This window comes from Macaca thibetana, chromosome 5 (assembly GCF_024542745.1).
Source record: "Macaca thibetana thibetana isolate TM-01 chromosome 5, ASM2454274v1, whole genome shotgun sequence".
NCBI classification, from domain to species: Eukaryota; Metazoa; Chordata; class Mammalia; order Primates; family Cercopithecidae; genus Macaca; species Macaca thibetana.
Window position 1 is genome coordinate 51,057,877 of NC_065582.1, and position 20,368 is coordinate 51,078,244.

The 20,368-nt window shown below is 38.0% G+C and overlaps 1 pseudogene; it reads left to right on the plus strand.

Moving 5' to 3' along the window:
• The first annotated feature begins 13,702 nt into the window (after positions 1-13,702).
• LOC126954615 (armadillo repeat-containing protein 1-like) lies at positions 13,703-19,315 on the plus strand (annotated as a pseudogene).
• Positions 19,316-20,368: the final 1,053 nt, after the last annotated feature.

The following is a 20,368-nucleotide window of genomic DNA, read 5'->3' on the forward strand; positions in this document are numbered from 1 at the left end:
TCTCTCTTTTTCTAACTCTTTTCCCATGATCTCTGTTAAAACAGCCAGCTCTTCAAATCATTAGGAAACTTCATATTGGACTTTTATCTCAATGCTCAAGGCTAGAAGCTGCTGAAGGCTAGAAGACAGTGTGTTTTATTTTAAGTTTCTCCACATGGCCAATAGCAGGATGCTTTCTAACTGAACTAAATCCCTTTTGTCATTTATTGTTATGGTAATATTAAGATCTGTGAACATTATAGAGTCTTCGGGATAAAAGAAAATATCATTTTTAACTTTCACTACAGTTGCCACTCGGGACCATGTGTTGTTCATTTTCTCTTAAGAAATCACCCACATAGATTAACTGCTCCATATGGCTTTGGAGAAATGGAAAATACTGATGGAAAAGGTGCTGGTGACCACAACGATACACTTGCAATTGCCATTTAGATTATCCCTTTGTAATCCTCTGTTCCACCTCACTGAGGCTGGTAATGTGGAAACCAAACCAAGCGCCCCCAGCGCGCAGCAGACGGATTGCTGAACTCCTTTCACCAACCCCATTGCCTCACTCAATCCTTCTCATGTTGATGTGATCTTTTTATGGGCACAGAGTGCCACAGGGGGGCTCCTCATCCCTTCTTTATTTTCTGAGGCAGTGCAGATGTGGCATCAGCATTTGCTCTTGTCTTTCTTGTTGGAAAGAGCTCAGACATTTGCGGTTGTAGGATATTGTGCTTAGTTCCTGCTAGTAAGTGGCCTAAATACTTGCTACTCAAAGTGAGGTCTCTAGATGAGCAGAATCAGTATCACCTGGAGGCTAGTCAGAAATGCAGAATACCAGACTCTATCCCAGACCCAGTGAATCAGAATCTGTATTTTAGTAAGATCCCTGGTAATTCATACTCACATTAAAGTTTAAGTTGGAGAAGCACAGCCTTATGTTGCTTCGTTTATTCGGCTTTGGTTGCCAGAGAAGACTCATAGGAAGTGCCACAGACATTACATTTCTGATTTGTTCCCTGGCCCTTGTGTCCTCAGGTAGGTAAGTGTGGTGGTCTATGTTCTGTCCCAGTTTGACAAGGTAAACCTTTTGATTTTGTGTTTAAGTGTTCTTTCATGCTTAATAGTTGATCTTTGGGAAATGAAATCAATATTTGCCCACAAGTCATTCATCTTTGGGCCTGTTTCAAAAGAAGAAAAGGGTTGATGAATATTCTTAGCATCTGCCACAGCTTTTATAAAACTGCAATCTTTTAGGTCAACAGAGACTCTGTGATGACTACTAAAGTGTACAAATACTGTTTGAAAAGGCACTGCAAAAAATTTTTACCTAAGGCATGCTGCTTTATTCCTTCAGTGAAGCAGCCAACACAAAGACCACTGGGGCAAGTCTTCAAAAGGGGAGCGTCTCTGCAGAAAGTGGCTCAGTGGGATTTACAACAAAGGACTTCTCAAGATCAACAGCACTTTGCTGACATTGGAGAGGGTTGGAGGATTGAAAATATGATTAAAACAAAATTAAGACACAATAGCAATGGTGGAGAGATCCCGTGGGGCCTATAATGGGGTCCTGTGGAAGGAGAGGAATAATCGAGCAGTTTTCCTGAGATTGGAATAGGAAGCTGTTGAAGTTGATGAACTGAAGTAGTGTTTCTTTCTTGCATGTTTGAAAATAATTATGATTTCCCCCCATAGATACCAGTACATATAATGTCTGTAATGTGACATATTTCCAAGAAGTTTTAAAATACTTGAATTGATTAGCTGTTATTGTATGCTTGAGTAAATATAGTTCCTTAAATTCAACTGTTTTTGCAGCTCCCCAGTTCAGTTAATATAATTTACATATGTAAACCCAGACACTGACTCTTTAAGCAAATGAAATGACAACATGAGTTGTGCTCATTTAAGACTGGTTTTTATAATGCTTATCATATCAGTATGACAACATTCTCTACTTCCAATTTGGAGAATAACTTAAGGTATTAAAATTTTGAAGCTATTTGGGAAACAAAAATCAAAATAAGACTGCATATTAAGACACAGCATCAGAATAGAAATACAAGTGATGGCAGATTTCCCATAAAAACATTAGAGCCTCAGCATATGGTCACACACATTGTGCATTGCACAACTTCAGGGGGTGACATTTACGTGGTCTCCATGGATGCCATTCCAGAGTTATAAATGTGGCATCTGTGAATATTGTCATGATCCCAGTATGCTCTTCATAAATTTTCAGTCTTACTCATTTTTAGTAAAATTTTAAGTTCTCTAATTAGTTTAGAGTCATGTAAAGTTTATAAAATAGCTCCAAAACACTCTTTACATATTTTTCCCTTTAATGTATGAAATCTAAAGAAGTGAAAAACCAGTGTTTTTTTTTTTTTCAAAAATGGAGGAATGTGCTGGAATGCTGTTTTGGAACCTCTTTCTCAGGATTACAATTGTTCACTGGCATTTATATAAATACACAAGCTCAAATGGCATTATATAATAAAATATTTTATCAGTGCTACTCACTGTTGTGTGTTGATTGAGAGTATGGGGTGTGGAGTCCATGCCTGAAATGGAATCTACCCTCTTTCACTAATGAGTTCTGTGTTCTTGACCTTCTTTACTTGGAACATGAGGATGGTGATAGTATCTACCTACTTCATATAAATTGCTATGAAGATTATATGTGATGATCCACATAAGCCACTATGAATAGCATCTGGGATAGACGGTAAATAAACATTAGGAATTATCCATTTTAATCTAATAGCCTCAAGTTTGTACTACCCTATTCCTAATTTTGCTGGGAAGGTCTGAATCCAGCCAAGTTCACATTTAGCTTTATCATGGAAACAAAAGAGGATGAAAAGATGATTTAAACCCTGCATTTATAGGTAGAATGTACTATGAGGGAAATGGTAACTTTTACTCCATTCATCCTCTTCTTCCTGGTATGCATTATAAAAAAATAGGATGAATGTCATCGAAAAGAGTTTGGGTATTTTCTGGGCCAATTTTTAAAACTTCTGCTTTCTTACTTCTTTCCTTTATCACAAGGTGAGTGGGAGCTGCCACCAAATATATCTGGTTATCCCCAGTTCACGGAGGAATTGTACTTCCCTGCCCACATGAACTTGGGTGATGCCATGTGGCTTGCTTTGGCCAATGAAGTGTGAGAACAAGTGATGTTTATGACTTTTAGGAAGAATTTTACTGCTTGATTAATTAAGCTTTCTCTCCACTTCTTCAGTGATTGTTTAAACACAAGCAAGTTGAATTCCTGAGAGGCTGTGAGGAGCAGAGGTCTATGATGGACACATAGCATGAGGCAGATATAAAACTCTGTGGTTTCAAACTGCTGAGATTTCGAGGGTTGCTTCTTATTGCAGCATAACTTGCCCAATGTGACTCCTTAGGGAAACTTGTGAGGGCATTACACAGTGTTGGTTCTGAGAGATGCTGTGAATGAAAGTGGCAGATTATGTTCTGGAGATGGTCAGTGTGTGGCATTCCTTGTATATATTAATCTTCTGAGTTTTTTAACATTAGAAAATTTAGGTATTATGTTAATAAATTAATTTATATAGTAAGCCTTTAGTAATTAATATTACATATTAAAACATAATTACATGTCTTAAAATTAAACATGGGGCCTCTAGTAAATTAATCTTGCCTAGGTAAGTCTAGCTTTTTTATTCTTGACTTAAGAACAGAATACTCTAACAAACTCTAGTTAGGTTGAATATTGAATACATTTTAAAATGTTTGAGGTTGAATATGTTTCTGTATATGACCCTCAATCTCTTTCATTTCTGAAGAACTCCAAGTAAAACTGAGAATAAAAAACTGCAAAAGCGACTAATTTTCTCGAGAGAAAATAGAAGAATATTAGAATACACACAAAGGAATTTTTTTTTATAACGTGACATTGAGCCAGCAATCAGATATAAATCATGATTGATTCTTACACATTATGTATGGTGTTATGAGAAGGTGATGTACATGCAATGCAGCAATGATTGCTATATTCCGAACTGTTTTAAACCCACTCTAAAGAAAATAGAAAAGTGTCTCACAAAAAATCCTTTGGAAACTAGGGAATTAAAAACATTACTAAAAGCCTAACAGGATTAGAAAAATATTAAAGAGTTTAGAAAGCAATTAAAGTATTGTGCATTTATTTCTAGGATAGAAAATTTGTATTTTATACACTTAAAATGTTATTCTATAGCTGATTGAAAGACATAAATAGACAAAACCATGGATTCATAAGCAGTAATTTCTCTGATTAACAAATTTCATTACAAAAATTGACATAAATAATATGAAAAACTGAAGTTTTCAAAAGCTTAACTAAAAATATGAAAAGGAAGACAGGCAATTGATTTATCAGCAATTAAATTCTGTATTTCATAGGACATTTTAAAGTTCTGTATTCACCGATCATATCCAGTTTGCTGTATTTTAAATACAATTGTCTTAAGTTCCAATGTTGGTTTAAAAATTATTCTTAGCTGGGCATGGTGACTCATGCCAGTCATCCCAGCACTTTGGGAGGCTGAGGTGGGTGAATCACTTGAGGTCAGGAGTTTAAGACCAGTTTGGCCACTGTCTCTTCTGAAAAAAAAAAAAAAAAAAAAAAAAAAAAAAAAAAAAACTACAAAAATTAACCAGGAGCAGTGGAAGGTGCCTGTAATCCCAGCTACTCAGGAGGCCGAGGCAGGAGAATTGCTTGAACCCAGGCGGCACAGGTTGTAGTGAGCTGAGATCGTGCCACTACACTCCAGCCTGGGTGACAGAGTGAGACTCTGTCTCAAAAAAAAAATAATAAAATAAAAATAAATAAAAATTATTATTGATTATTCTGTTATCTTAGCAATAGGTGATAGATGTATCTAGGGTTAGATAAATTTTTACTCTCACCAGTATATGTAGCTTTAGTTACCTATTAAGAATGATACCAGCTTGTTTATTCAGTAACTCACATTGAGGATTTTCTGCGTCCCTGCTTAATAGTATGTTATTTATTTATTTTTGAGACAGAGTCTCAATCTGTCACCCAGGCTAGAGTGTAGTGGTATAATCTCGGCTCACTGCAACCTCCGCCTCCAGGGTTGAAGTGATTCTCCCGCCTCAGCCTCCTGAGTAGCTGGGATTACAGGTATGCACCAGCACGCCTAGCTAATTTTTGTATTTTGAGTAGAGATGGGGTTTTACCATGTTAGTCAGGCTGGTCTCGAACTCCTGACCTCAGGTGATCTGCCCGCCGTGGCCTCCCAAAGTGCTGAGATTACAGGCGTGAGCCACTGCACCCGGCCAATAGTATGTTACTTTTACAAAGGTTATTTCATGTAATTATCCTTCCTCATTATATAGGTCAGAAAACTGAATCTCAGAGAGAGTAAAGGAGGCATTGAAGGGCATTGGTATAGAAAAGCTTCTGTGGGCCATCTTCAAAAATGTGCAGCCTATTTCAGATCTGACTAGCCCACATATGTGATTTCACTGGATTAAGTGTGGATATATAAAAAAAAAAAGAGAGACAGAGAGAGAAATGGCACCCATCACCTGATTCCCTGTTCTCCTATCCTTTGACTCTGAGTAGAAGATTAATGTGTCTGGTCTTCCATACTCCTTGGGTGGAACTGTATTATGGCAGACATTATGTTAATGACTTCTTTGGACTTCAGTCAGGGCTCAGACCCCTGTCTTTCCCACCCCAGAGAGACAAGAGTTGGAATACTGGGTCCCAGGATAGCCTTCCAATAGAAGGCTCCAATGTCAATTATGGCAGTCCAGCACCTGTGCCTCACTTGGTATAGAGACTTTTAAAAATTCAATTTCCATACATTCCACCTTTTTATTAGGTTATACTCTCACCCTTCTTAATTGCCTTTCATTATTAAATTTGGACTCTCTTATGTCAGCTGACAAAAATTCAAGCTGTTGCATAGTGGAACTGTGGGCTAGGTAACAATTCATTTTCAGCAGTATTGCCTTTTGTATGGTTGTTTGTCCAATGATTTGAATATTTGATTGCATTTTGTTTCATTATTATAAAAAAAGGAAAATGGAAGCCTGAAAGTGTTTAGCATAATTATAATGAAACAGAGATAGAAATTCTTTTACCTGCTGAAAGTGGAAATGTTAAATACTTATTGGCACTAAGATGATTTCTGTGTAACAACCCATATATTTGAAAAAATTAAAAAATGTACACTTCGTACATATAATCATACTCCACTTAAAGAAGCCATGTTTTTTTAAGTGTGTGAAAAGGTGCCATGACCCAGATAGATTTCTTCCTCTCTTCCTCATGATAGCTGGCATGAATATAGAGTAAATTCTGGTGGAATTGTCTATACAAAATAAATTTGAAAAAATATTAAGCAAAGTGGCTGATCTTGATCATTTACAATTATTGAATGTAGCTTCATAAATATATTTATTTTGCATTTCTTCCTAATGAGAAAATAAATTCTGTAGGAGTAGAGCTGTTGTGTTGTTCGTAGTTATAACCACAGCACATAGAACAGATACTAGCCCAGAGCAGGTACTCAGTAGACACTTGCGGAACTCGTGAGTGCGGAATTACTGTGTTACATAGTCATACTCATTATATGTGTCTTTGTATACACCCATACCTCCCTTACATTTTTTTATAAAAATATTACCCTCTAGCCTTAAAATAATTCTTTGCTTATTTTGCCATTTTTTTTTTTTTTTACTCTGTGTTTTTAGGCACAATTACAGTGACTAGGAATTTACTGAACTTAAAAATGCACTAGATGTTTGATGGCTGTGGTATACTGCATTGCAATCTACTTTTTCCTACAGCCTTTCGTATACTTTATAAAATTCACCCTGACGTGTGTGATAGGTTTTTTTTTTTTTTTTTTTTTTTTTAAAAAAAAAAAAACAATTCCCTAGGTTTTGCTTTTGAATCTTTTTCTGAGTATTGTTATATCTGATGAGTCTGACTAAGCATTTCCTGGGTGAGTTCAGCGAGCATCCTGTCAGTTGGCTTTTGATTTTCAATAAAATTCAAGTTCTCACAGTTAGTTTTCTTCCTGTCCAAGGGCTTGTGGGCCAGTATAATTTCCATGGCCATTAACTGCTGTGCGGCTTCAGCAGTGCAATGTCATTGAGCGACAGCGCAAAAGTGAGGTTTTATCACCTGTTCTAAGTTCTTTACCGCTCTAGTTTCTCAGGAGCATTCCATTTCATGGACAAGCAGCAAATTAAAAAAGCACACCAAAATAGGCCTCTCTGTATCTGTGCAGATGGGGAAAGGTTATACATATCACATAAAAAAGAACAATACAGCCCACACATAGAAATCTCATTGGCTTTCTATTAATTTGCCATGGAACTGTGGAGCAGATAAAGAAAAATATGAAAATAATGTTCTCAAATTTGAACCAGGTAGTTTAGATGCTCCAAAGTTGCTTTTTTGGTCCCATGAATCATTTTCAGAATTATATAGCATTGAATTGGCTACCTGAAATTGTTGGAATTAGATGAGGAAATATTATAGGTCAGGATATCATGGATTCTGAAGTTCAGCCTGACTTTTTCTTATTTCTCTCTTTTGAATTCCTTTTATGAAACAGATTTTTTTTTTTTTTTTCATGTAGAACTACAAAAATCTTAACTGTACCCTCCCTGGACAATCTGTCTGCCTCTTTTCTCTGTGTCTCATTTTATCTTTGTTTCTCCTTTTTTCTTCCCTTTTCCATTCAAGGCAGCCCATGTATGGCTGCTATTTTGCTGGGAAGATCATTGCATTGTCTATTTTCTTTTAACATTCAAATGCTCAACTTGAATTCCTGTCTGTTTAGACATCATGTAAGAATGGTACTCATTGGAGTTTCAAGACATGATTTCTTTTCTCTTTTCTCCACTCCTTTTCTCCGGCAGCCCTGCAAAATAGCTCATTGCTTTGCATTTCTGAGCATTTAAGTGTTTATAGACTCTAACGACCCTGATCTCTCACTTCCTTCTTATAAGCAGAAAATGATAGCTGAGCATGGCACAGTTCCCAGTGAACCTGCTTGGAAAGCAGCGGACAAGCAATGCCAGGGTGTGGAAAATAGCTGTAGGTATGCGCTTTGAAAGGAGCTGTCCCGTCAACTCAATTGCCACGTTTAGTGGTATGAGGACTGTTCAACTTTATTTTCAAGGAGAAAAGAAATTTGAAAGATATATTTGAAAATTTTCCTGGTCAGTCTCTTTTTGAAATTCAGCCTAACAGCTCATAGAGAAAAAAAAAAAAAAGTAATACCTAATGAATTAAACAGCTGGGACCAAAGGGGAAGGGAGGATTACTGTAGTAGGATGATTGTTCATAGAGAAACAGAGCTAAATATCCATAGTAATTAGTATCTCATTTTTCTGTACACATTAACCCACAGGAACAGGCTCTTAAGAAGTACTGCTGTGGTAAGAGGAATGGATTAAAATCTACAAGATACCAATTAGCATTAGACTTGTATTTCATTAGGGTTCAGGCTCACATTAGCTATATCATCCCTGGGATTCCTAGATGGGAAAATGTCAATGACTATGGCTATATTTGAAAAGGGTCCGAACTTGGAATCACTGTGGTGCAGTGTAGACAGACACATGGATTAGATTCAGAATTGAAGATTGTGAAATCCAAATAAACACAGGAAGTGTGGAATTTGGGTCACTGTTGGGAGAGGAAAATCAGGCATAGATATTGACAAAAGTATACATAATCAGGACAGTATTTACATGCCAGGCTGGATTTTAAGCACTAGGCATGAGTTGCCTCGATCCTCACAACTTTTAGATGTGACGATTATCCCCAGTTTACAGGTGAAGGAACATGCTTGGAGAGTTTAGATAACTTGCCAAGATCACACAGAAAATAAGTGGCAGGGGCAGGGTTTGAGCCTATCCTCTTAACTCCTACAGTGTCCTTTAAGTAGGTAAATACTTTGGCAGTCCTTGTCTAGAGTTTAGAGAGTGACTGCCTCAGAGATTCATAGTGGAGGTGTATGAGTGAGGTCAGTTAGGAAACATTTGGAGGCCAGTAATAGCTTACAATTTAAATTTGTTTACTGCTTCAGTAACTGCAAGTTCAGTGCTATTGTGGGCATCATGGCTGAGTCCATGATGGCTACAGGTTCAATTCCCTGTGATCCTTTTGGCTCTGCCCTTCTCTGAATGATGGCTTGTGGGAATGTGCTGCAGCAGTTCTGGATCTTATATCAGCAAAGAAGACTGGCCAGATGAAAAGTAAAGGTTGTTCCCTGGTGCTGTTCCAGAGGAGCAAGGCAGAACTTTTTTTAAGCTTAGAGCAGACCTCTACCACAATTCAGGACTCTGAATCCAGTCATATTGCTAATGGCAAATAGCAATTAGTCCCATTGCTAATCCAGTTACTGACAAAGGGCATGGGATTATACGTGGACTCTGAGGGGCTGGAGTGGGGCTAATCTTACCTGCGCCATATGAAGTTGGGGAAGTGGGCAGAAAACTTAGATAAATTTGCAGATCCCTAAGGGAGAGGAAGGAGGAATAGGAGTTGGGTGGCCACTCAGTGGCTACTCTAGAGAGGCCAGATGCGGAACTATTGAGTATCACACAAACCCAGGGGCCCGGTTCTTAGAACTGGTCGATCTGGGTAGAGCTTGATTGAAAGTTCAGGTACTTGATTTGATACATAGCTCTAGAATGGAATAGAGTTTCTTCTCTCTCTTCTGCCTGCGGAAAACTGGTTTGAGGTAGTGCCTTCCTATGACTACTAGAGCCAAGTTGATTATTACAAAAAAAGGCTGAATATTTAGCATGTCAAGTTGGCAGGACTGGTATACTTTGGATACCACATATAAATCTCTCTTTTATTTACCATATTTCTCAACATTTATTTTTAGCGTTGGCTTCTTAGGCTTTATATAGGGAGTGAAATTTTATCAATCAACTGATTTTTAGGGTTGTTCCTAAACTTAACTGTGAAGTTGGGAAAATGTTCCTTTGGTCTCCTACGTTGTGTTGTAGCACAATAATGACAAATACAGTGTCCTGTATGGCCACTGCTGCCTTTTACTTCTGTGGCAGATGTCAATCATTTATCATAGTCCTGTTTTCTGCTAAGCATGGTTGTAGCTAGAAATTACTCTCCATTCAGTGATCAAGGGAGGCACTGCAGGGCTAGGACGAGAAGTGAAAACTATTTTCCATAATTGTTTGAGGATCTCTGTCTCTGGGAGGCGGCATAGGAGAGTAAGAAGAACATGATATTTGGCATCAAACAGGCTTTGGTTTGAATCCAGGGTTTGCCACTAACTAAGTTGGCAAATTAACTTACTTTTCTAAGCCTGTTTCCTTCTCTGTAAAGTGAGATTGATAACACCAATTTTGTAGGCTATTTGTGATATTAAATGAGATGGAATATGTGCTATTCTTAACAGATTTCATGGATCTTAAATGTTAGTTCATGTTGCCTTTCTACTAAAACTTAGACCAAGGAGAAATTATGGTGAACGTATTCTCAGCACCATGCACAATATTAGTGTTTAAAGGAGCATCCCTTTAATGAAAGGAATAAGCTGTCATAGTGTTTTATATATTACATTTAGAGGTTGAATATTTTGAGCAGGGGCTTCAGTCACTGAAACCACTCAGACTACCACTGGTTCTGCCTAAGGACATGGCTTGATTTCAGTTTTCAAAATGCCAAACTTGGCAGAGACTCATGTTTTAGGGAATTACAGAGGGAAGAGAATCCATAATCTTTACCCTTGAGGAAGTCAAAACCGAGGTACACAATGACAAATAAACATACTGTAGAATGCAAATAACTGAAGCCTGGAAATAGACCCACAGAGGCTAAATTATAGCTACATAAATGCATTCATTTCTAAAATATCTGCATAGGCAGGCAGATCAATGGAACAGAATAGAATCTTAAGTAGGTCCAAACACTTCAGGGAATCCAGGATACAATAAAGGTGGCATTTTAAATCAGTGAAGAAAGATGGATTATTTAATAGATGGCATTGAGACGTTTTCAGCCATTTAGAAAAAAAATAGTGCTGTGTCTCCCTCCTTGCATTAGAGTACATTCTAGATTTGCTATTTTGATTTTCTACCAAAGCTTTAAAGATAAAATGCAAAACTAAAAAATTTTATAAGGCATCATGAAAAAAATTTAAAGTAATCTTGGAGTGGGTAATATTTTCCTAAGTAAGAAAAAAAATCTAAGCAGATATTAGCAATAGAGGTAGAGGAATACATTTTACTATAAAATATTAAATTTCTTTCATGGAAAACTACAGTAATTAAAGGCAAAAGGCAAAATTTTAAAAAAAACCTGGGCCGGATGCAGCGGCTCATGCCTGTAATCCTAGCACTTTGGGAGGCTGAGGCAGGTGGATCATGAGGTCAAGAGTTCAAGACCAGCCTGGCCAACATGGTGAAACCCCGTCTCTACCAAAAATACAAAAAATTAGCTGGTGTGGTGGCGTGCACCTGTATTCGCAGCTACTTGGGAGGCTGAGGCAGGAGAATCCCTTGAACCCGGGATGCAGAGGTTGCAGTGAGCCAAGATCATACCATTACATTCTAGCCTAGGTGACAGGGCGAGACTCGGTCTCAAAAAACAAAACAAAATCAAAAAACCCTGTACTTTGTACACATGCATCTTCAACTCCAACTGCATTCCAGAGAGGTTGTATGAATTTTTACCACATCTGCACTCTATATGTACTATGTCCTCTCTAGATATGTATAAAACATTAGTATAGGCCAACAAGAAAAATATAAATGGCCTCACAAAATAGGCAAAGGATATGTATGAAAGAGGAGTTCAGAAAGAAAAATATATTTTTATGCATATTAAAAAATCTCAATCTCATTCATAATTAAGAAATACAAATTCAGCCCATGAAACAATGTTTTGCCTATCATAGTGGCAATAGTTATAAAACATGGAAATTCATAGTGGCTAAGGATGTAAGGATACAGGTACATATGCAATGTAGGTGCTGTAAAAATTAGTACACCCTCTTTGAAATGCAATTGGACAATATTATTAAAATTTAAAACATGCCAATCTTGCAAGGCCTGCTAGCAAATGTAGCAATTTGTCCTCTGATTTTATTTTCACCTCTACACAGAGAGATCTGAAAAACAAAAACCAGGAAACAGCCATATGTCCATCAACAGGAGACTGACTAAACAAATTTTGATGTGGTCATATAATAAATTGTTATATCATCATTAGAAATAATTTAGTGTATCTACATGTGCTGATATGGACAGATCTTCAAGATATATGATTAAGTTAAAAGGAAGGTATTAATAATGTCTATAGACATATATTTACATGGAACATTTCTGGAAGAGTGTGTAAGAAATGGTCGATGGTGTTTATCTACAGGGAGTGGGATTCAGGAACTGGGCTGAGAAGAAGACTTACTTTACTGTGGATACCTTTTGGTGCTATTTTGAATTTCCAACCAAAATTCAAATTATGTGTTATTTTCATGAAAAGTCGATGAACTGATAGAGACAGAGTGATGAGCAAATCAGTTGCTTGGGAATCTTTCTAAGCTAATTTCTTTTGTTCATGTTGCAATTAGTGTCTCCTTCATATCATCAAATCAAAAACAAGAATGAATTATTATCACAGGATGGGAAATACTGAAGCATTTCTGAAAAATGGGAAAGAGAGAGATTCAAAGTGATACACCATGAGGGAAAGGTCTCCTGGGCAAGCTGAGCTATCTGCCAGTCCTCTCTCTCACAGTTAACAGAGAGCAGGAGGGAAGCAGCCTTGGGGCAATCACCAGGTACTATCTACTAGGTGGCACAGCTGGGGTGCTTGCCTCTTTCTGGACCCTGCTTTTTCTGAGAATGGGTCAATAACGATATGTGCCCACATTATGAGGTCACTGTGCGCACTGGACGTACAAATAAAGTCACTGTGTGTCCTGGCTATGCAACGGTAGAGCGGTGTCCTTGGTAGTTACCAAGATCAGGAGAATGAGGAATTCACCTTCACAGAAGAGACTCTACCAATACATCTCACTAGATACTGTGTCTCACCATTCTTCCACAATAACCTTGGGCAGGATAGAGTAGCAAAGCCATAGAACTGGCATTCTCAAAAACAAAGGTGCTTGACTGGGCACAGTAGCTCACGCCTATAATCGCAGCACTTTGGGAGGCCGAGGCAGGCGGATCATTTGAAGTCAGGAGTTTGAAACCAGCCTGGCCAACACGGAGAAACCCCGTCTATACTAAAAATACAAAAATTAGTGGAGCATGGTGGCACACGCCTGTAATCCCTGCTACTCGAGAGGCAGAGGCAGGAGAATCAACTGGCCCTGGGAGATGGAGGCTTCAGTGAGCCGAGATCGCGCCACTGCACTCTAGCTTATATGATAGAGTGAGACTCTGTATCAAAAAAAAAAAAAAAAAAAAAAAAATGGTGCTCAAACAGCAGTGACTCATTGAACATGTGAAAATAAGCATCTCCGTTCCCCACCACCAAAGAGCACCTTGCTCTTTAGCTCCCTGAGTTAGTCTGGTTGTTTGCGATCCCCGAGGCTGTGGCTGTGAACTGAGGGGCTTGCGCCCTCTGCATTTCTACCTCATCTGTAGGTGTGGCCCTGATGGTGCAGCAGGCTCTGGACTCCTAAAGCTCTGGATCGAATTTAAGATTTTATTCTTGAGCTTGGCATAGAAGATGAATTCTTCCACCTTCACCATGAGTGGAAGAGTCTGATGCTCTATCGGTAGTTAACTAGTTATGGGATATAGCAGCAGACCCATTAAACAGAAGAGCCGTCGTCCAGGATCAGGGATATCTGCCTGGCCTTGTTTTATTTATGGACCACCCCAACCCTCCAGTCATCCATTCGGCTTTGCTTGCTCTTCCATACTTGGGAGAATGCCGTGCAAACAGAGAAAAGATGAAAGGAGAACTGGGTATGATGTTGAGCCTACAAAATGTCATACAGAAAACTGTAACTCTAGGAGGAACAAAACTTCTGGCCTCTGAAATCTATGACATACATCAGTCCTCCAATAAGGCAGATGGTGATAGTGTCAATGAAATGAATTCATGTCGAAGGGAAGCTCAGTTGTTTTCTGGGAACTAGAAACAAATGTGCCAAAACAGTGGTTTTGCATACAGATGGCCTTGATGATACGTCTTTGAGAAATCTATGTGAAGAGGCTTTGTTAAAAATTAAAGGTGTTATTAGCTTTACTTTTCAAATGGCTGTCAAAGGTGTGGTGCGAATCCATTCAGATTTGAAAGCTGAGGCTTTAGCATCGGTGAAAGCATCAACCAAGTTTACAAAAGATCAGTAAGTTGTGAAAAGTGAAAGTGGAGAAGAGATGCTGGTCGCATTCCAAGACCTTCCTGTGGTAGAACAGAACACAGAGCTACCTGACTACCTGTCTGAAGATGAGAGTCCCACAAAGGAACAGGACAAAGTGGTGTCCTGGGTCAGCTCACACCCAGTGGGTGGAACTAGCTGGCTGAGCACAGTTGCAAACTTTTTATCAAGATCGTTTTATTGGTGACTTCAATTTGGGGCTCAAGGACTGTGTGAACCAACCAGGGGTCAGTTTTCCATTGTTGTGGTGAACTGTCAAGTGCAATTTGCAATAAGTTATCATGAAAAGCTTTTAGATTACATGATCGCATATGCTGCATTTTACATTTTATTGGACATTTTACCCCACTGAGTGGTAAAAAGAACAGAGGCTATGGAGGGAGTTGCTTTGTTTATGAAAGTATTTTCTTTTTTTTTTTCTTTCATTTAATTGCTTCATATTTTATAAACCATGGGTCCACCTTTAAAACCAAACATGGGAGGAGGTTCCAAGATGGCCGAATAGGAACAGCTCCAGTCTACAGCTCCCAGTGTGAGTGACGCAGAAGACGAGTGATTTCTGCATTTCCAACTGAGGTACCAGGTTCATCTCACTGGGGCTTGTCGGACAGTGGGTGCACCCCACGGAGTGTGAGCCGAAGCAGGGGGGGCGCATCACCTCACCTGGGAAGCACAAGGGGTTGGGGAATTCCCTTTCCTAGCCAAGGGAAGCCATGACAGATGGTACCTGGAGAATCGGGACACTCCCACCCTAATACTGTGCTTTTCCAATGGTTTTAGCAAATGGCGCACCAGGAGATTATATCCCTGATGAACATCGATGCAAAAATCCTCAATAAAATACTGGAAAACAGAATCCAGCAGCATATCAAAAAGCTTATCCACCAAGATCAAGTTGGCTTCATCCCTGGGATGCAAGACTGGTTCAACATATGCAAATCAATAAATGTAGTCCATCATGTAAACAAAACCAAAGACAAAAACCACATGATTATCTCAATAGATGCAGAAAAGGCCTTCGACAAAGTTCAACAGCCCTTCATGCTAAAAACTCTCAGTAAACTAGGTACTGATGGGACATACCTCAAAATAATAAGAGCTATTTATGACAGACCCACAGCCAATATCACACTGAATGGGCAAAAATTGGAAGCATTCCCTTTGAAAACTGGCACAAGACAGGGATGCTCTCTCTCACCACTCCTATTCAGCATAGTGTTGGAAGTTCTGGCCAGGGCAATCAGGCAGGAGAAAGAAATAAAGGGTATTCAATTAGGAAAAGAGGAAGTCAAATTGTCCCTGTTTGCAGATGACATGACTGTATATTTAGAAAACCCCATCGTCTCAGCCCAAAATCTCCTTAGGCTGATAAGCAACTTCAGCAAAGTCTCAGGACACAAAATCAGTATGCAAAAATCATAAGCATTCCTATACACCAATAACAGACAAACAGAGAACCAAATCATGAGTGAACTCCCACTCACAATTGCTTCAAAGAGAATAAAATACCTAGGAATCCAACTTACAAGGGATGTGAAGGACCTCTTCAAGGAGAACTACAAACCACTGCTCAAGAAAGTAAAAGAGGACACAAACAAATGGAAGAACATTCCATGCTCATGGATAGGAAGAATCAATGTCGTGAAAATGGCCATACTGGCCAAAGTAATCTATAAAGAACTTAAACAAATTTACAAGAAAAAAATCAAACAACCCCATCAAAAAGTGGGCAAAGGATATGAACAGACACTTCTCAAAAGAAGACATTTCTGCAGCCAACAGAAACATGAAAAAATGCTCATCATCACTGGCCATCAGAGAAATGCAAATCAAAACTACAGTGAGATAGCATCTCACACCAGTTAGAATGGCAATCATTAAAAAGTCAGGAAACAACAGGTGCTGGAGAGGATGTGGAGAAATAGGAACACTTTTACACTGTTGGTGGGACTGTAAACTAGTTCAACCATTGTGCAAGACAGTGTGGCCATTCCTCAAGGATCTAGAACTAGAAATACCATTTGACCCAGTCATCCCATTACTGGGTATATACCCAAAGGATTATAAATCATGCTGCTACAAAGACATATGCACACGTAAGTTTACTGTGGCACTATTCACAATAGCAAAGACTTGGAATCAACTCAAATGTCTACCAATGATAGACTGGATTAAGAAAATGTGGCACATATACACCATGGAGTACTATGCAGCCATAAAAAAGGATGAATTCATGTCCTTTGTAGGTACATGGATGAAGCTAGAAACCATCATTCTGAGCAAACTATTGCAAGGACAGAAAACCAAACACCGCATGTTCTCACTCATAGGTGGGAACTGAACAATGAGAACACTTGGACACAGGGTGGGGAACATCACAAACTGGGGCCTGTCATGGGGTGGGAGGAGGGGAGAGGGGGGAGGGATAGCATTAGGAGATATACCTAATGTAAATGACGAGTTAATGGGTGCAGCACACCAACATGGCACATGTATATGTATGTAACAAACCTGCACGTTGTGCATATGTGCCCTAGAACTTGAAGTGTAATAATAATTTTTAAAAATGTATGTACAGCTTTACATTTTATTTTACATGAAGCCTGTCATTAGGAACACTCATTTTCTCCTCAAGCCTCAGGACCTACCTGAAGAGAAGTTTCCTTGTAGCTCCAGTTGTGCATGAATTACCAAATATTTTACTCTATGAAATATACATACTTTACTATGAAAGATACATGCTTTGGTATTCTTCACTGAAAGCTGAAAACATTTCTTGTTACCCTCTTTTGTGCCTTCTTATTTTGCCAACCATGTTTGTAGAAAGGACATTACTAATGACATTTTGCAAATTAAAAACATTCACTTGAACATAGTAGTCCCCTAGAAAAAACAACTCCACAAAAATTTTGCAGCCTTATTCATTATAATTTTAATAAAATTAACAAAATCAGTCAAGAAGAAGGAACATGTATGTTAGCAAAGTGTTTTTGGAGACTATTTGAATGTGACGACATAAATGTGGTTCTAGTTGACTTCTTTTCACTTTGGTTTATATCAGCTCTTGAGAGTTAAGTCTGACCATGATATTGCAAACAACTGTAAATGGTCTCTAGGCCTTACATTGTGATTATACGTTATCTCCTGCTAGAAAAAAATAATGGTAGTAAAGAACTGACAAACTGCAAAAACAAAAATCAAATGCCTATAATACCATAACGCCATTTTGGTGTAGAGCCTAACTTTAAACCATGAATTGCTTGGCAGAAGCCTATTCAGTAGATGTTTCTTTGTATTGCCTTTTGTGAATTTATTATGAAAATGCTGCAGTTGTATTGAATGAAAAAGACCCAAATTATTGCTTATGAAGAAATAAAGCCAGCATTGATCACTTAATCCGGTTTTTCATGTCTAGCCAGAAAAAAAGAACTTCAGTGAAGGTAAGATAAATAAATACATTTACATAGAATACTTTTTGGCAGATAAGTGCTAATTACATGTATGTAATGCTTTATTAAATTTATGAAATATTGTAACTAAAATTTTCTTTTTGGAAATTAACTAAATCCAGATACATGTTAATATGATATGACTAAAAACAAATAGGAAGACATCGAAATTCCTTTTCATCCACATAGAGCTGCTATTTTACTATTTGGAGAATGTGATGTTAAAATTGGACCCCAAAGGATTTTCTTTTTTTTTTTTTTTTTTTAATTATTATTATACTTTAAATTCTAGGGTACATGTGCGTAACGTGCAGGTTTGTTACATATGTATACTTGTGCCATGTTGGCGTGCTGCACCCATCAACTCATCAGCACCCATCAACTCGTCATTTACATCAGGTATAACTCCCAATGCAATCCCTCCCCGCTGCCCCCTCCCCATGATAGGCCCCGGTGTGTGATGTTCCCCTTCCCGAGTCCAAGTGATCTCATTGTTCAGTTCCCACCTGTGAGTGAGAACATGCGGTGTTTGGTTTTCTGTTCTTGCGATAGTTTGCTGAGAATGATGGTTTCCAGCTGCATCCATGTCCCTACAAAGGACACAAACTCATCCTTTTTTATGGCTGCATAGTATTTCATGGTGTATATGTGCCACATTTTCTTAATCCAGTCTGTCACTGATGGACATTTGGGTTGACTCCAAGTCTTTGCTATTGTGAATAGTGCCGCAATAAACATACGTGTGCATGTGTCTTTATAGCAGCGTGATTTATAATCCCAAAGGATTTTGTTATGTTTTCATTGTAAAATACCATCACCAGTGAGAGTCTTGAGTTCACTAACATTGTGACCTTCTGGAGGGAGAGTTGTTGGGGGTTATTGAGGATGGCATTTTTTTCATGTGTCTTGTTTCTGATTCAAGTGGCATGCACAAACTGAAAAAAAATAAGAAACTTGCAGGGCACCTATTGCTCTAAATGCATAATATAACTTGCTGCCGGAACCAGATATGTTGAAAAAAAGAAAATAAAACCACCTTCTTTCTATAGCCACTAAAACAAAGTTTACTCTTCTAACAAATTTGTATTTTATTTTGCATTGCCACATATGTGCTTATTTAAAAACTATGTCCCTTTGGTAGTAATTGTTCAGGATAAGTAGGTATTACAGCTTGATGTTTGTGTGTTCTAATTCTAAGTGTTCTTTTATTCCAGATCATATAGAGCAGTTAAAGCATCTGTAACAGCATTTTTTGAAATACATTGTAAAATAATAAAAGGTAACATAATTAAAATTGAATGGATATTAAAAAGAAGAAAACAAGCATCAGTATATGTGAGACACTAAATACACTAGAAGAACTAGTATCTAAGAAAAAGAGTTAATATAGCAAACAGAAATATTAGAGTAAATATAATTAATACCTTCAGGGCTATGCAATGGAATTTCAAGGATATTGCAACCATGAGCCATAAAGTACATTAAATTGAAATATATTTGTTGAAATAAAATCATATGGTAAATTTTTCTTACTTAGTTTTATGAGTAATTAATTTTTTCATTAATTCAACAAATATGTTGACTATACTCCTTGTTAGGCACAGCAATATCTTGTTATGTGTAATAATAGTATACTTTTGTATACAGTTTGCAAAGGATTTTTCTCATTAGCTCCTGATAACATCCCTGTAAAGTGAATAGGGCAGGACAGGGCAGCTTTTATAGTTCATTTTACACATCGGGGCATGTGGGTTGGAACAGAGTTAAATGTCTTGCTTACAGTGAAACAATCAGTGACAAAGCTGAAATTCACATCCAGGATTTAAAATTTCAAATACATAGCTCTTCTAAATTACATGGCTACTGCAGGAAATGTAATGCTTATTCTACCTTATAGAGTGAAATAGCCACTATGACATTTTCTGAGGTCAGGGTACAATGGCGCTGAGAAGATGTGCATGTGAAGAATTATTAGATTTTTGTTTTCTACTCGTATTTTTTAAACATCACCAAGCACAAGATTTCTAGAGGCAGCTTCTATGTATACATAACAACTTGGATTTATGATCTCAGGAAATAACACAGTAGAAAACTTGGGGATATGACTTTTTAAAGAGTTTCGTAGGTTGTCTATTTCAGCCTGAAAGAAGTAGGTCATGAGGGTGACCACAGATTTATCAAGGTATTTAAGATTTTTTTTAATTTCAGCTGAAACTGCTTATCCTCAGATTTTGACAGTGATGGCATGAACTAGGGCTAAGGAAAAGCTCCTGATCCACCCGTGTTTGTGTTTTAGGACTTATTCAATGCCTGAAGCTCCAGTTTGCAAGCTTACTGGGGTAGCAGTGCAACCTGATCACAAATGTTCTTATCCCCATGGACATCTTCCAGGAATAAAATAGTTTCCTCCAATTCTATCTGGATTCTGAGAGCTTGTAAATAGACCCAGCCTCTGCAGGTGATGCAGCACAATGGATGAGCTTGGTGCCATTGAACTGTAAAGTACCATGAAGAGTGTCTGAAAGTTGAAATTAACTTTTTATTAGCATGACACAGCTG